General features: G+C 45.9%; 1 protein-coding gene across 1 annotated transcript in view; it reads right to left on the bottom strand.

Moving 5' to 3' along the window:
• LOC127585600 (CD82 antigen-like) overlaps positions 1 to 10541 on the bottom strand; it is a 54522-nt gene continuing 43981 nt past the window's right edge. Inside the window, exons 8-9 of the mRNA XM_052043193.1 lie at positions 8528 to 8611; positions 1 to 2857 (exon numbers count right to left, since the gene is read on the bottom strand). The gene's annotated coding sequence lies outside the window, so the exon portion shown is untranslated. The remainder of the gene's footprint in view (positions 2858 to 8527; positions 8612 to 10541) is intronic.

Genomic DNA, 10541 nt, shown 5'->3' with positions numbered 1-10541 from the left:
TCTGATGCAACCATCAAGCATTTATTAAAGATATAATTCAGATATGAACAGAGTCCTGGAACTTTTATACTGTAACACTGATAGAGCTTCCAAGTGCTCTGATATAGTAAAGAGACCAGAAATTATCACAAAGTATACCACACTGCTAACTGCATTTAATAGACCTCAGAATTAGAAGACACTGGAATTGGTGTGTGAGGTTTTTATTGTATTGACTGTGTAAGCTCTGGGCCCTTACCACTTCATCCCATTTATATGGTCCATATCGGATGGGAGTTTACCAAATGTTATAACAGGTAAGTGTACCTCAGTGTGTAGTATTGAACTAGATGGTAAACTATTTACCACAGCGATCACCGTGCATCCCACCCCTCAGTACCACTGATTTGACATTACTGTTAAAGGAATGAATCCTTTGTATGTGTAAAGGACTGTACTTCAAGTCAGTTATTTTATGGGATCTGACAAGAAGTTAATAAACTATCAACCACAGGTACTGGTGAGAGCAAGACAGTGGGAACCTTTCCTGTCCCTTCTTCAGAAAATTCTCATGGGATTTTCATGAGGGTCATAAAAATTATTCAACAGAAGTACAGGATCTCAAAATATACTGCACTTCCTTGCTTGCCTGAAGTGCGGCACTGCCTCAGTACTGCCCCTCCGACAGTGCGGCACTGCCTCAGTACTGCCCCAGTACTGCCCCTCTGACAGTGCGGCACTGCCTCAGTACTGCCCCTCCGACAGTGTGGTACTTCCTCAGTACTGCCCCTCTGACAGTGTGGCACTCCCTCAGTACTGCCCCTCTGACAGTGCGGCACTTCCTCAGTACTGCCCCTCTGACAGTGCGGCATACCCTCAGTACTGCCCCTCCGACAGTGTGGTACTTCCTCAGTACTGCCCCTCTGACAGTGCGGTACTTCCTCAGGACTGCCCCTCCGACAGTGTGGTACTTCCTCAGTACTGCCCCTCTGACAGTGCGGTACTTCCTCAGGACTGCCCCTCCGACAGTGTGGCACTCCCTCAGTACTGCCGCTCTGACAGTGCTCCTTCAGTATAGTACTGGTACATCAGCCTGAGTTTTGGGCTCCTGTATGGGGCGATTCTGAAGCCGCAGGTGAGTGTTACTTTACAATACAGAGCTGTCAGTTACCACAATAGAGATAAGATCAAAATGGAAATAGTCCAGATGATGCACGTGAGGAGGAGGAAAGGCTATTGAAAAGTAACCCATCTGACTGATGTTTTGTACCATTAGCTGCAGGAAAGCTTATGACCACAATGATAATAATGTCAAAAAAATATCCATTATAAAATGTAAAATTGGGACAGACCACCCAGTGCTTTCCATCATCTATTGCAAAAGGCAACATGGTTTATTGCTGAACTTCTCAATTCCTCATTCATCATTTCCCAATTCAACATTTAACAAACCAACAAGTATGTAAGATCCCACTGCCCACAAGCCTAATCCCAGCACGGGAGCTGCAAAGTCTGGTGAGATGTTAGGGCAAATATGGAAAGTTAATGCAGAGTCCCTGCTCACTAATCTAGCTGACACACAAGCCTGTACCTACTCTTGGTTACTGAAGGGATGTTCTACATTTCCAGCAAAAATCCATTTCTATCCAACTGTCGGTCACTGTACAAGGCATTTTATGGAAAACATTGAAGGTCACCAGTGGCGTCTGGGATGAAAGGACAGGGGGCTTGGACGTTGTAATCAGAATGGAGACGAATTATTTTGAAATGATTCATTAACCAGACACATTAACCAAATCATAAGGATGTAAAATAAAACTCAATCCCTAATCCCCCTCGAATTATTAATCCAAGGCATTGATCATCGTTTGCCCTGGATTAGGCTTGTTGCTGTGCTGAGGGAGGGCAGTTCTCCACCACTGCCTTAGGCAGGTTTGAGCTTGAATGCTATGGGTTGTTGAAATGTATGACACAGCACAGCCAACCCTCACATGCCCCTCTCCACAGCAGACACTGGACACTGCAGCAGGAACACACAGGCAGACGTTCTTCTCTCTAACTTCAGAGCATTGTGACGAAGGCGACCACCACGCAAGCTTGGAGAAGCCAACTTAACACCGACCAAGCACTGAGCCCATGAGTTTGGTGCCCAAGATGTGGAACTATACTGAGATGGTTCTGGGTAACCTAGAGGAGCAGTAACAGCCACTTTGCACAATGCCCACCCAATAAACCAAAGTCAAGAATGAATTATTCCATTAAAACGTAATCTGCAATCGATTCCTGCTCACTGCAAGCCAACTATCCAAGGAAACAAAACCTAAGGAAAGCAAAACACACCCAAGGTGGTGTCCATCAGCCTCTCGGGATTAGGCCGAAGTCCTGTGCAGGTGGTAGGATTCCTCAGACAAAAACTTTTCCTTATCTTTTGCAAACTATTTCCACTTTCCAATATGGAATATTTCACCACTGCCCAATAACATCCGTTGGGTCGATCCTACTCCTGGATAAAACCCAGGAATGCCAGGGTCTCATGGATAGATGCCGGCCGGATTAAGTTGAATGAATTTGTTTGGAGTAAAATTGTTGGATTAAGATTAGTAGTGGGTGTGCTCATGAAGTCCATTATTACCATCATGTTGGTCATCAGATGGTTCAGTATCTGAAATGTAGGTTCCGGTCAAATCCTTCGAGGGATTAAACACAAACTAGAAGTAAAATTTTGGCAGGAAGTTATAAAAAAAGAAAAATAAACTTGCTGGTTTTCAATCCTTCCACACTTGCCCGCAAGGTTTCCAGTTTACTGAAAGCGAATGAGTTTGTCGTAATCAGGGTCGATGTTCCTACACAATAACATCGATAGCGACATCCCAAGGAGCTGTGGGAGAGGAGAGAGAGTGTGAATGTAACAGCACCACACCACCCAATGCAGACCTGGAACACAGGGGAGTGGCATCCTGTGTGGACACAGTGACAAGGTGCACAGTGTTTCCACGTGAAGAGAAAGGCCATTGCTTGTGTTCGAGCTGTGAATAAAAGCCACCCTTACACACATCCCCTGACAGAAATCCCTGTACACCCTTCCCACCTAGCCTGCTAAAAATTCCAGGCAATGCACCCAGCTCATCAGAGCTATGCAATGAATTTATGTGTGAGAACTCTCAATATTATGCAAGGAACTTCGCCCCCACAAAAGTCGTTGGTGGGGGTGGGGGGCAGTTCACAGTTGGTGCCTCCTCCCCTGAAGGTACGGACATGGACAGAGTATTTCAGAAGGTTTTGCAGACAATTTCAGTGCTCCCACTTGCCGACTGCAGTACCTGCGGAGTGTAAGGTCACCAATTACCCCTGCACCGGCCAACCTTCCAATCAAACAGAAGCTAGTCTGGACACATGACTCGGGGCCCAGTGAGCAGCTCAAGAGCCATAGGAATTGTCAACATGATTATAGACAAATCTCCGCATCAAATCTACATTAACCCAAAATGAACCGGCTCATTTCCTCCTGCTTCCTAGCTCTTGGTCAGCAGTCCTTTATTGCTCACCTGTGAACGTGATGGGGGCCCCTGCCTCCAACACACACTCCGGAAGTGAATTTCAGACCTCATGCTATCAGGGCGGAGATACTTTTCCTCATCTCCCCCCTAATCCTTCCACCATTGAACTGAAGCCCCCATCATGCTGTGATTAGATACTGATATCACAAACCTACAACGCAGTAGTTCTTCAATGTTTTATTAGGCAGGTAAAGACTGGTAGCTTCAAAAGAAAGGATCTCAGTTTTGTCAGCAACTCACTGGTCAGTATTCAGTGTAGTGAAGTCAGTATTGAATGGCATGCTACAATCTTGGGTCGATATCATTTCACTAGGCAGTGCAGCAGTTCTGATCACTCCCCATGTTGTACAGTTCACAATATTGTAGTGGACAGGTTAGCTGATGGACCTGACTCTTCTCCCTTCTGTACTGTCTACATTGTTATAGTGGACAGTGTAGACAATGAACCTGACCCTTGTTCCTTCTGTACAGTCTCCACTGTTATAATGGACGGTTTAGCTGATAGCCCTGACTGCTCTCCTTGTTTCGTCTGCACTGTTGTAATGGACGGCTTAGCTGGCGGCTCTGCCCGTGGCTGCACATCTCCTGAAAGGCTGGAGGGCCCTGCAGATGCCCCCAAATGCTGCAGCAGTCTGGTTGCAGTGCTGAGCGGATACTGGTCCAACAGCAGAATGAACGAGAATGCAAGAAGCAGCAACTGAAAGGAGAAGGCAGGAAAGGTGACAGAAAATTGGCTTTCCACCTGACATCTCTGGTTTTATTTGAACTCCCCATGTTTGAAATTTGTTATAAATTTAATGTCCCATTGCACCCCAGTGCCCTCAATCCTCACCCCCCAAACCTGGTGTCAGGTTAAGGAAACCTCTCTGCTTTACTTGGAACCCTGCCCAATGTTGATTCAGCTCCTCAAGGCCAATTCCCAACAATTGTATCATCTGATCTGTATCACAGCTCCTGCCTACATTGAATCTTAATACCCTTACAGAAAGAAATTACCAAACTCGGATTTAGATAATATTCCAACCAATATTATATTTTGGGGTGTCTGGGCAGCAGAATGGCGTAGGGACAAAGTATTCCGATACCAATTTTTCTTTTGGAGTGATGAAAATTTTCCTGAGCTCAACCACAATGGACAGACTCTGAATTTAACGTTACACTCCTTTTTTCTTGTGGACTCCTCAACCAGAGGAAGCAGTTTCCTTTTGTCAGGGGCATACAGAGGGATTCAACTTGTTTGGGAGGACCATGAGTGCACATCCTTGTGGTTCTTGGGTGAACCAGTGCTCGTAAACCTCACACTGTTATTTCTTATACTATGAGGGGGGACATGCGCCACACCTTGTGCACATCCCTGTAATTTCCTTTCAGGGCCTTGCCTCAAATTGCTGCACAAGTGAATCATTGCTCCCTTACCTTTTGACTTCCCCACCCTGAACAAGTGATCCTTCAATGCTTCTAATGAACTTTGTATCTGGCTTCTAAACGAGAGGAAATAGTCTCCATATTATCATCCTGCCACCAGTGAGGGCTGGTGTTAGTGGAGACAGTGACCCTGTGAGTGGAGGTTGATTATTTCCAGAGACCATCAGTGACCATGGGACCTGAAACTCCATTAAGAGTATTGAACCATGCCCAAGGTGTCTGTAGAACCCACACACAGGTGAGATTTGTACTCCACATGAAGTAACAAAACAATTTCCTTCCCTCTGCTCAACACCGACCCTCACTCAGGGACGGGTCTCACACACACTGACCCTCTCACTGGGGGGTGGGTCTCAGATACACTGATTCTTGCTGAGGTACAGTTCCAATGGGGATGCTGGTCCCATATGGACTGACTGCCATTGGAGTACAATCCAAAAAGAACGGACTCTTAAATGGATATGGATCACATACACACTGACCCTCACTGGGGGACGGGTCCCACACCACACACCGACCCTCACTGGGGGACGGGTCCCCACACACACACCCGACCCTCACTGGGGACGGGTCCCACACACACACCGAACCCTCACTGGAGAATGGTTCCCACACACTCTGACCCTCACTGGGAGACAGGTCCCACAACATTGATTTTCACTGGGAGACAGGTCACACACACACACTGACCCTCACTGGGGGACAGGTCACACACACACACACTGACCCTCACTGGGGGACGGGTCTCACATACACCAACCTTCACTGGGGGACGGGTCCCACACACACCGACCCTCACTGGGAGATGGTTCCCACACACTCTGACCCTCACTGGGAGACAGGTCCCACAACATTGATTTTCACTGGGGGACATGTCCCCCCCACCCAAACCCCCCACCCTCCCACCACACACACACACCACACACACACACACACACACACACACACACATACACACACACACCCCCGTCACTGGGAGACTGGTCCTACACACTGACCCTCACTGGGGAATGGGTTCCACACACACTGACCCTCACTGGGGGACTGTTCCTACTGACACCGATTCTCAAACGATCTCCAGTGACAAGATTCTCCCGGGGGTGCAGATCCACTGACACAACGTCACTGGGGGCCAGGCAACACAGGCATCAACTGCAGACACAAGGACAGCTTCTATCCCACTGTTATCAGACTCTTGAACGGAGCTCACATACACTAAAAGATTAATTCTTGATCCTCCAATCTACTCATTGTGGCCCTTGCACTTTATTTGTCTACCTGCACTGCACTTTCTTTGTAGCTGCTATTCTGCATTCTATTTTCTTTTCACAACCTAGATGTTCTTATGTATGGGATGATCTGCCTGGATGGCCTGCAAACAAAAGCTTTTCACTGTATCTCAGTACACATGACAATAATAAACCAATTCCAATGAATTCATTAAGATAACTGTAACAAAATCGTACAGTATCTGGTCACCTCACAAATGTGAGGATGGGCGTGCAACAAATACACTCACAAACACACACACAACATGCGGATGTTAACGTTCACCCGTCCCAATGGGAGTTACCTTGCCAATATTCCAAGTAGGAAGCCCTGGGTGCGAAATGCAACCAAACGAAAGAGACTTGGGTTAGTACAGCCAGCGACTGTCAACACTTCACACACCTGCAAACCCAGGCAGCTGTCAAAAGGAGGGGACGTCTGGGCCACTGCAAGCTCCCACTCCACTAAACCACTCCATTCCTTCCTGCCACCAGACTCTCCTCACTCACTCGCTCACTGTCCCAGCCCACCTCCCCAACAGCGATAACAAACAATGAGGACACAAGAGGTTCTGCAGATGTTGGAAATCTGAAGCAACACACACACAAAATGCTGGGGGAGCTCAGCGGGTCGGGCATCATCTGTGGAGGGAAATGAACAGTTGACGTTTCAGACTGAGACCCCTCATCAGGACTCTCGGCTCGAAACTTCTACTGTTTATTTCCCTCCATAGATGCTGCCCGACCTGCTGAGTTCCTCCAGCATTTTGTGTGTGTTGCAGTGAGTTGGAGGAACTCAAGGGAAGTGGACAGTCGACGTTTCGGGTCGAGACCCTTCACCTGGACTACTCTTGTGTGTTGCTCCAGATTCCAGCATTTGCAGTCTCTTGTGTCTCCATTTTGCAAAGTCTCTTCAAGGTGTGCCCACTCTGAAGAAGGTTTCCTCCTCTGTGTGATGGGAGTTCGGCGAGTCCCTCTCTCACTGCTCCCCTCTGCAGCTTCTGCTGCCCTCCTGCTCTTCGACCACACTCTCTAAACAGCCCAGATGAAGGGCCGCGGCTCGAAACATCGACTGTCCATTTCCCTCCACGGATGCTGCCCGACCTGCCGAGTCCCTCCAGCTTCTTGTTCATTGCTCCGGATTCCAGCATCTGCAGTCTGCCCAATAGTTTCCTCAGTCACCGGGTCCAAACTCTTCTACCGATGCTCTCCTCTGCCCGAAACTTGTTCCGGCACCACCCACACTCCTGCTCCAATCCCCCTCCACCACAAATAACCTGCCCCAAGTTCCCCTAGCTGACCCCACCTCAAGCCCTTCTTCTCCAGGATTCCCCCAATACCCAGGTTCATCCAGTCCCACCAACTAGCTCCATCCACCAACTTCCTTCAGCAAACCTGCTCCAAAGTCTCCCTTCCCCATTAACCTGCTCCACCGACCCTGCTCGCTCACTCCTGGGGTGACCCTCTCTATTCGTGCACCCCCCCCATCCCCGACACCACAGTGAAGGAGCTGTGGCTCCCGGAGCTCAGGGTTATAGGCTGAGGAGTGGAGGGTGTTGGAGGAGGTGACAGAAGTGGTGGGGGGGGGAGCGAGAGATGGGGGAGAAGTTCCTTCTAACGTGATGGATTGGCTCTCGTGAGCAAGACATTTATTTTCGACCCCGGCCAACCACCCCCCCCCCCCCCCCCCATCAACTCTGCAAACACCACTCCAGTCAAAGCAGCAGTCCCAAGCACCTTAAGGGAAGCGTCGGGAGATCAGACCAGGATCCCACGCCCTCTGTACGTCTCCAACTCAGGCACCAGCTCGCGCTACAGCACAGAAGCTGCAGGAACTGAACACAACACGGGTTAATAGCAGGCACTAACCCCTTGCCAAACCCCACCCTGAACCTACCCCTCCATAGGAAAGGTGCAGAGGGAGACGGGCCAAGCGTAGGCAATTGGGACTAGCTTGGGTGTGCATCTTGGTCGGCATGGACGAGTCGGGCTGAAGGGCCTGTTTCCGTGTTGTATGACTCTATGACTCCACATTCCCTCCGACCACACACCTCCAACACAGACCGCCCTCCTCCTCCACTAAACACTGCACACTCAGGGTCTCCCACCTGAAACAGTAACTCTGTTTCTCTCCCCACAGATGCTGCCTGACCCGCTGAGTGTTTTTATTTCAGATTTCCAGCATCTGTGGCGCAGTTTTCTTTTGATTTTTCACGCACTTAGCATCCCTGTGAATGCAACCCCTCGGTCTCTCTCCTTCCACACTTGACAGGGCTCCAGCAGTCTGTAGCAACTCACCTCCACCATGGTGATACCAATACAGGTGATCATAATGCTGATGATATTTTCTTGCACCCACTCAAATACCTTTTTCCTGCAGCCCTGGGAGGGAAAGACAAAAAGTCCAGTCAGTTCAGCAGCATTACCTTAACTTCCAGCTTTTCCTCTGCATTAGCACAGTTAATGGCAGGACCCTTGACATATTGATATACAGAGGGATCAAAATTTAATTTTAGCCCTAAATTTATATCTGTGATTAAACTGATTTATTATACACCTATGGCTTCAATACTTACTAATAATCAAAGATCTCCTTTGTTTAGGCTTTTTCGAGGTACTAGACAAGGTTGCCCTTTAAGCCCTTTATTATTTGATATTGCTTTAGAACCCTTGGCTATTGCACTCCGGGACTCTTCAAATGTATGTGGCGTTACTCACGGACAGATGACTCATAAGATATCTCTTTACGCCGACGACCTGTTACTTTATATTTCTGATCTGGATGAATCTATCCCCGCAGTACTATCACTACTAGATCAGTTTAGTGTTTTTTCTGGCTATAGATTAAATCTTAATAAGATCGAACTTTTTCCATTGAATATGCAAACCCCAATTTATAGCCAATTACCTTTTAGATTGGTAACTGACTATTTTATGTATTTAGGTGTTAAAATTACCCAGAAACATAAGGACTTATTTAAAGCTAACCTATTGCCTTTAATTGACCATGTTAAACAATTATTTACTAAGTGGTCTCCACTGTCTTTATCATTGGTAGGCCGAATTAATGCGATTAAGATGAATATTTTACAAAAATTTTATATTTATTTCAAGCGATTTCAACTTTTGTCCTGAAATCTAAAATTCTTTCATATATTTGGCAGAATAAAAACCCAAGGTTAAGTAAGAAATATTTACAAAAATTAAGAAAGGATGGTGGTTTGGCCTTGCCTAACTTTAGACTATACTATTGGGCAATTAATATTAGATATTTAATTTTTTGGATACAAGATTCTGATGTAATTCAATGCCCCAAATGGGTACACCTTGAGCACCAATCAGTTCCTGACTTTTCATTAGTTTCTATTTTAGGTGCTTCACTCCCTTTTGCACTTACCAAGTTAAGTAAACATACGACTAACCCAATTGTTAAACATACAATACGAATATGGTTTCAATTTCGTAAATTTTTTGAATTGAATAAATTTAATTTGTCAAATCCCATTCAATCTAATTTTTTCTTTCATCCATCCAGAGTTGACTCAGCTTCTTCCATATGGAAGAGGAAGGGAATAGTATGTTTTTGTGATTTATTCATTGATAACTGTTTTTCATCTTTTGAACAATTGTCTAATAAATATAATTTGCCTAGATCACACTTTTTTCGATATTTGCAGATTAGAAATTTTTTAAAAACTACCATACCCTCTTTTCCGACACCTTACAAAACTGAAACTATGGAAAAAATTTTAGGTCTTAATCCTTATCAGAAGGGCTTCATAGCGATAATTTACGATTTAATTATGAAAATACGTCTAGAATCATTAGACAAAATTAAGAATGAATGGGAAAGCGAACTCCAGACATCTATACCTATAGAGACTTGAAGAAAATTCTTCATTTAGTTAATACATCTTCAATGTGTGCCAGACACTCGTTGATACAGTGTTAAGGCAGGTCCACAGGACCCATATGTCCAAGATAAGTTAGCTCGTTTCTATAACCATATAAATCCTATATGTGATAAATGTAAATTGAATGTGGCTTCTTTGACACATATGTTTTGGTCCTGTCCTCTTCTGGAAAAATATTGGAAAGACATTTTTAACATTATTTCAAGCGTATTGAAGATTGATTTACAACCTCACCCTATCACTGCAATTTTTGGATTATCAAGGATAGAGTCTGGCCATTTATCTCCTTCTGCTAACCATATGATTGCTTTTGTTACATTAATGGCTAAACGATCCATTTTGCTTAAATGGAAGGATCCAATACCCCCTACTACTTTTCAATGGTTTTCTCAACTATA

The sequence above is a fragment of the Pristis pectinata genome, chromosome 33 (genome assembly GCF_009764475.1).
Source record: "Pristis pectinata isolate sPriPec2 chromosome 33, sPriPec2.1.pri, whole genome shotgun sequence".
Lineage (NCBI taxonomy): Eukaryota > Metazoa > Chordata > Chondrichthyes > Rhinopristiformes > Pristidae > Pristis > Pristis pectinata.
Note: the sequence above shows the minus strand (reverse complement) of the source record. Positions and strands in the feature narration are given on the sequence as shown.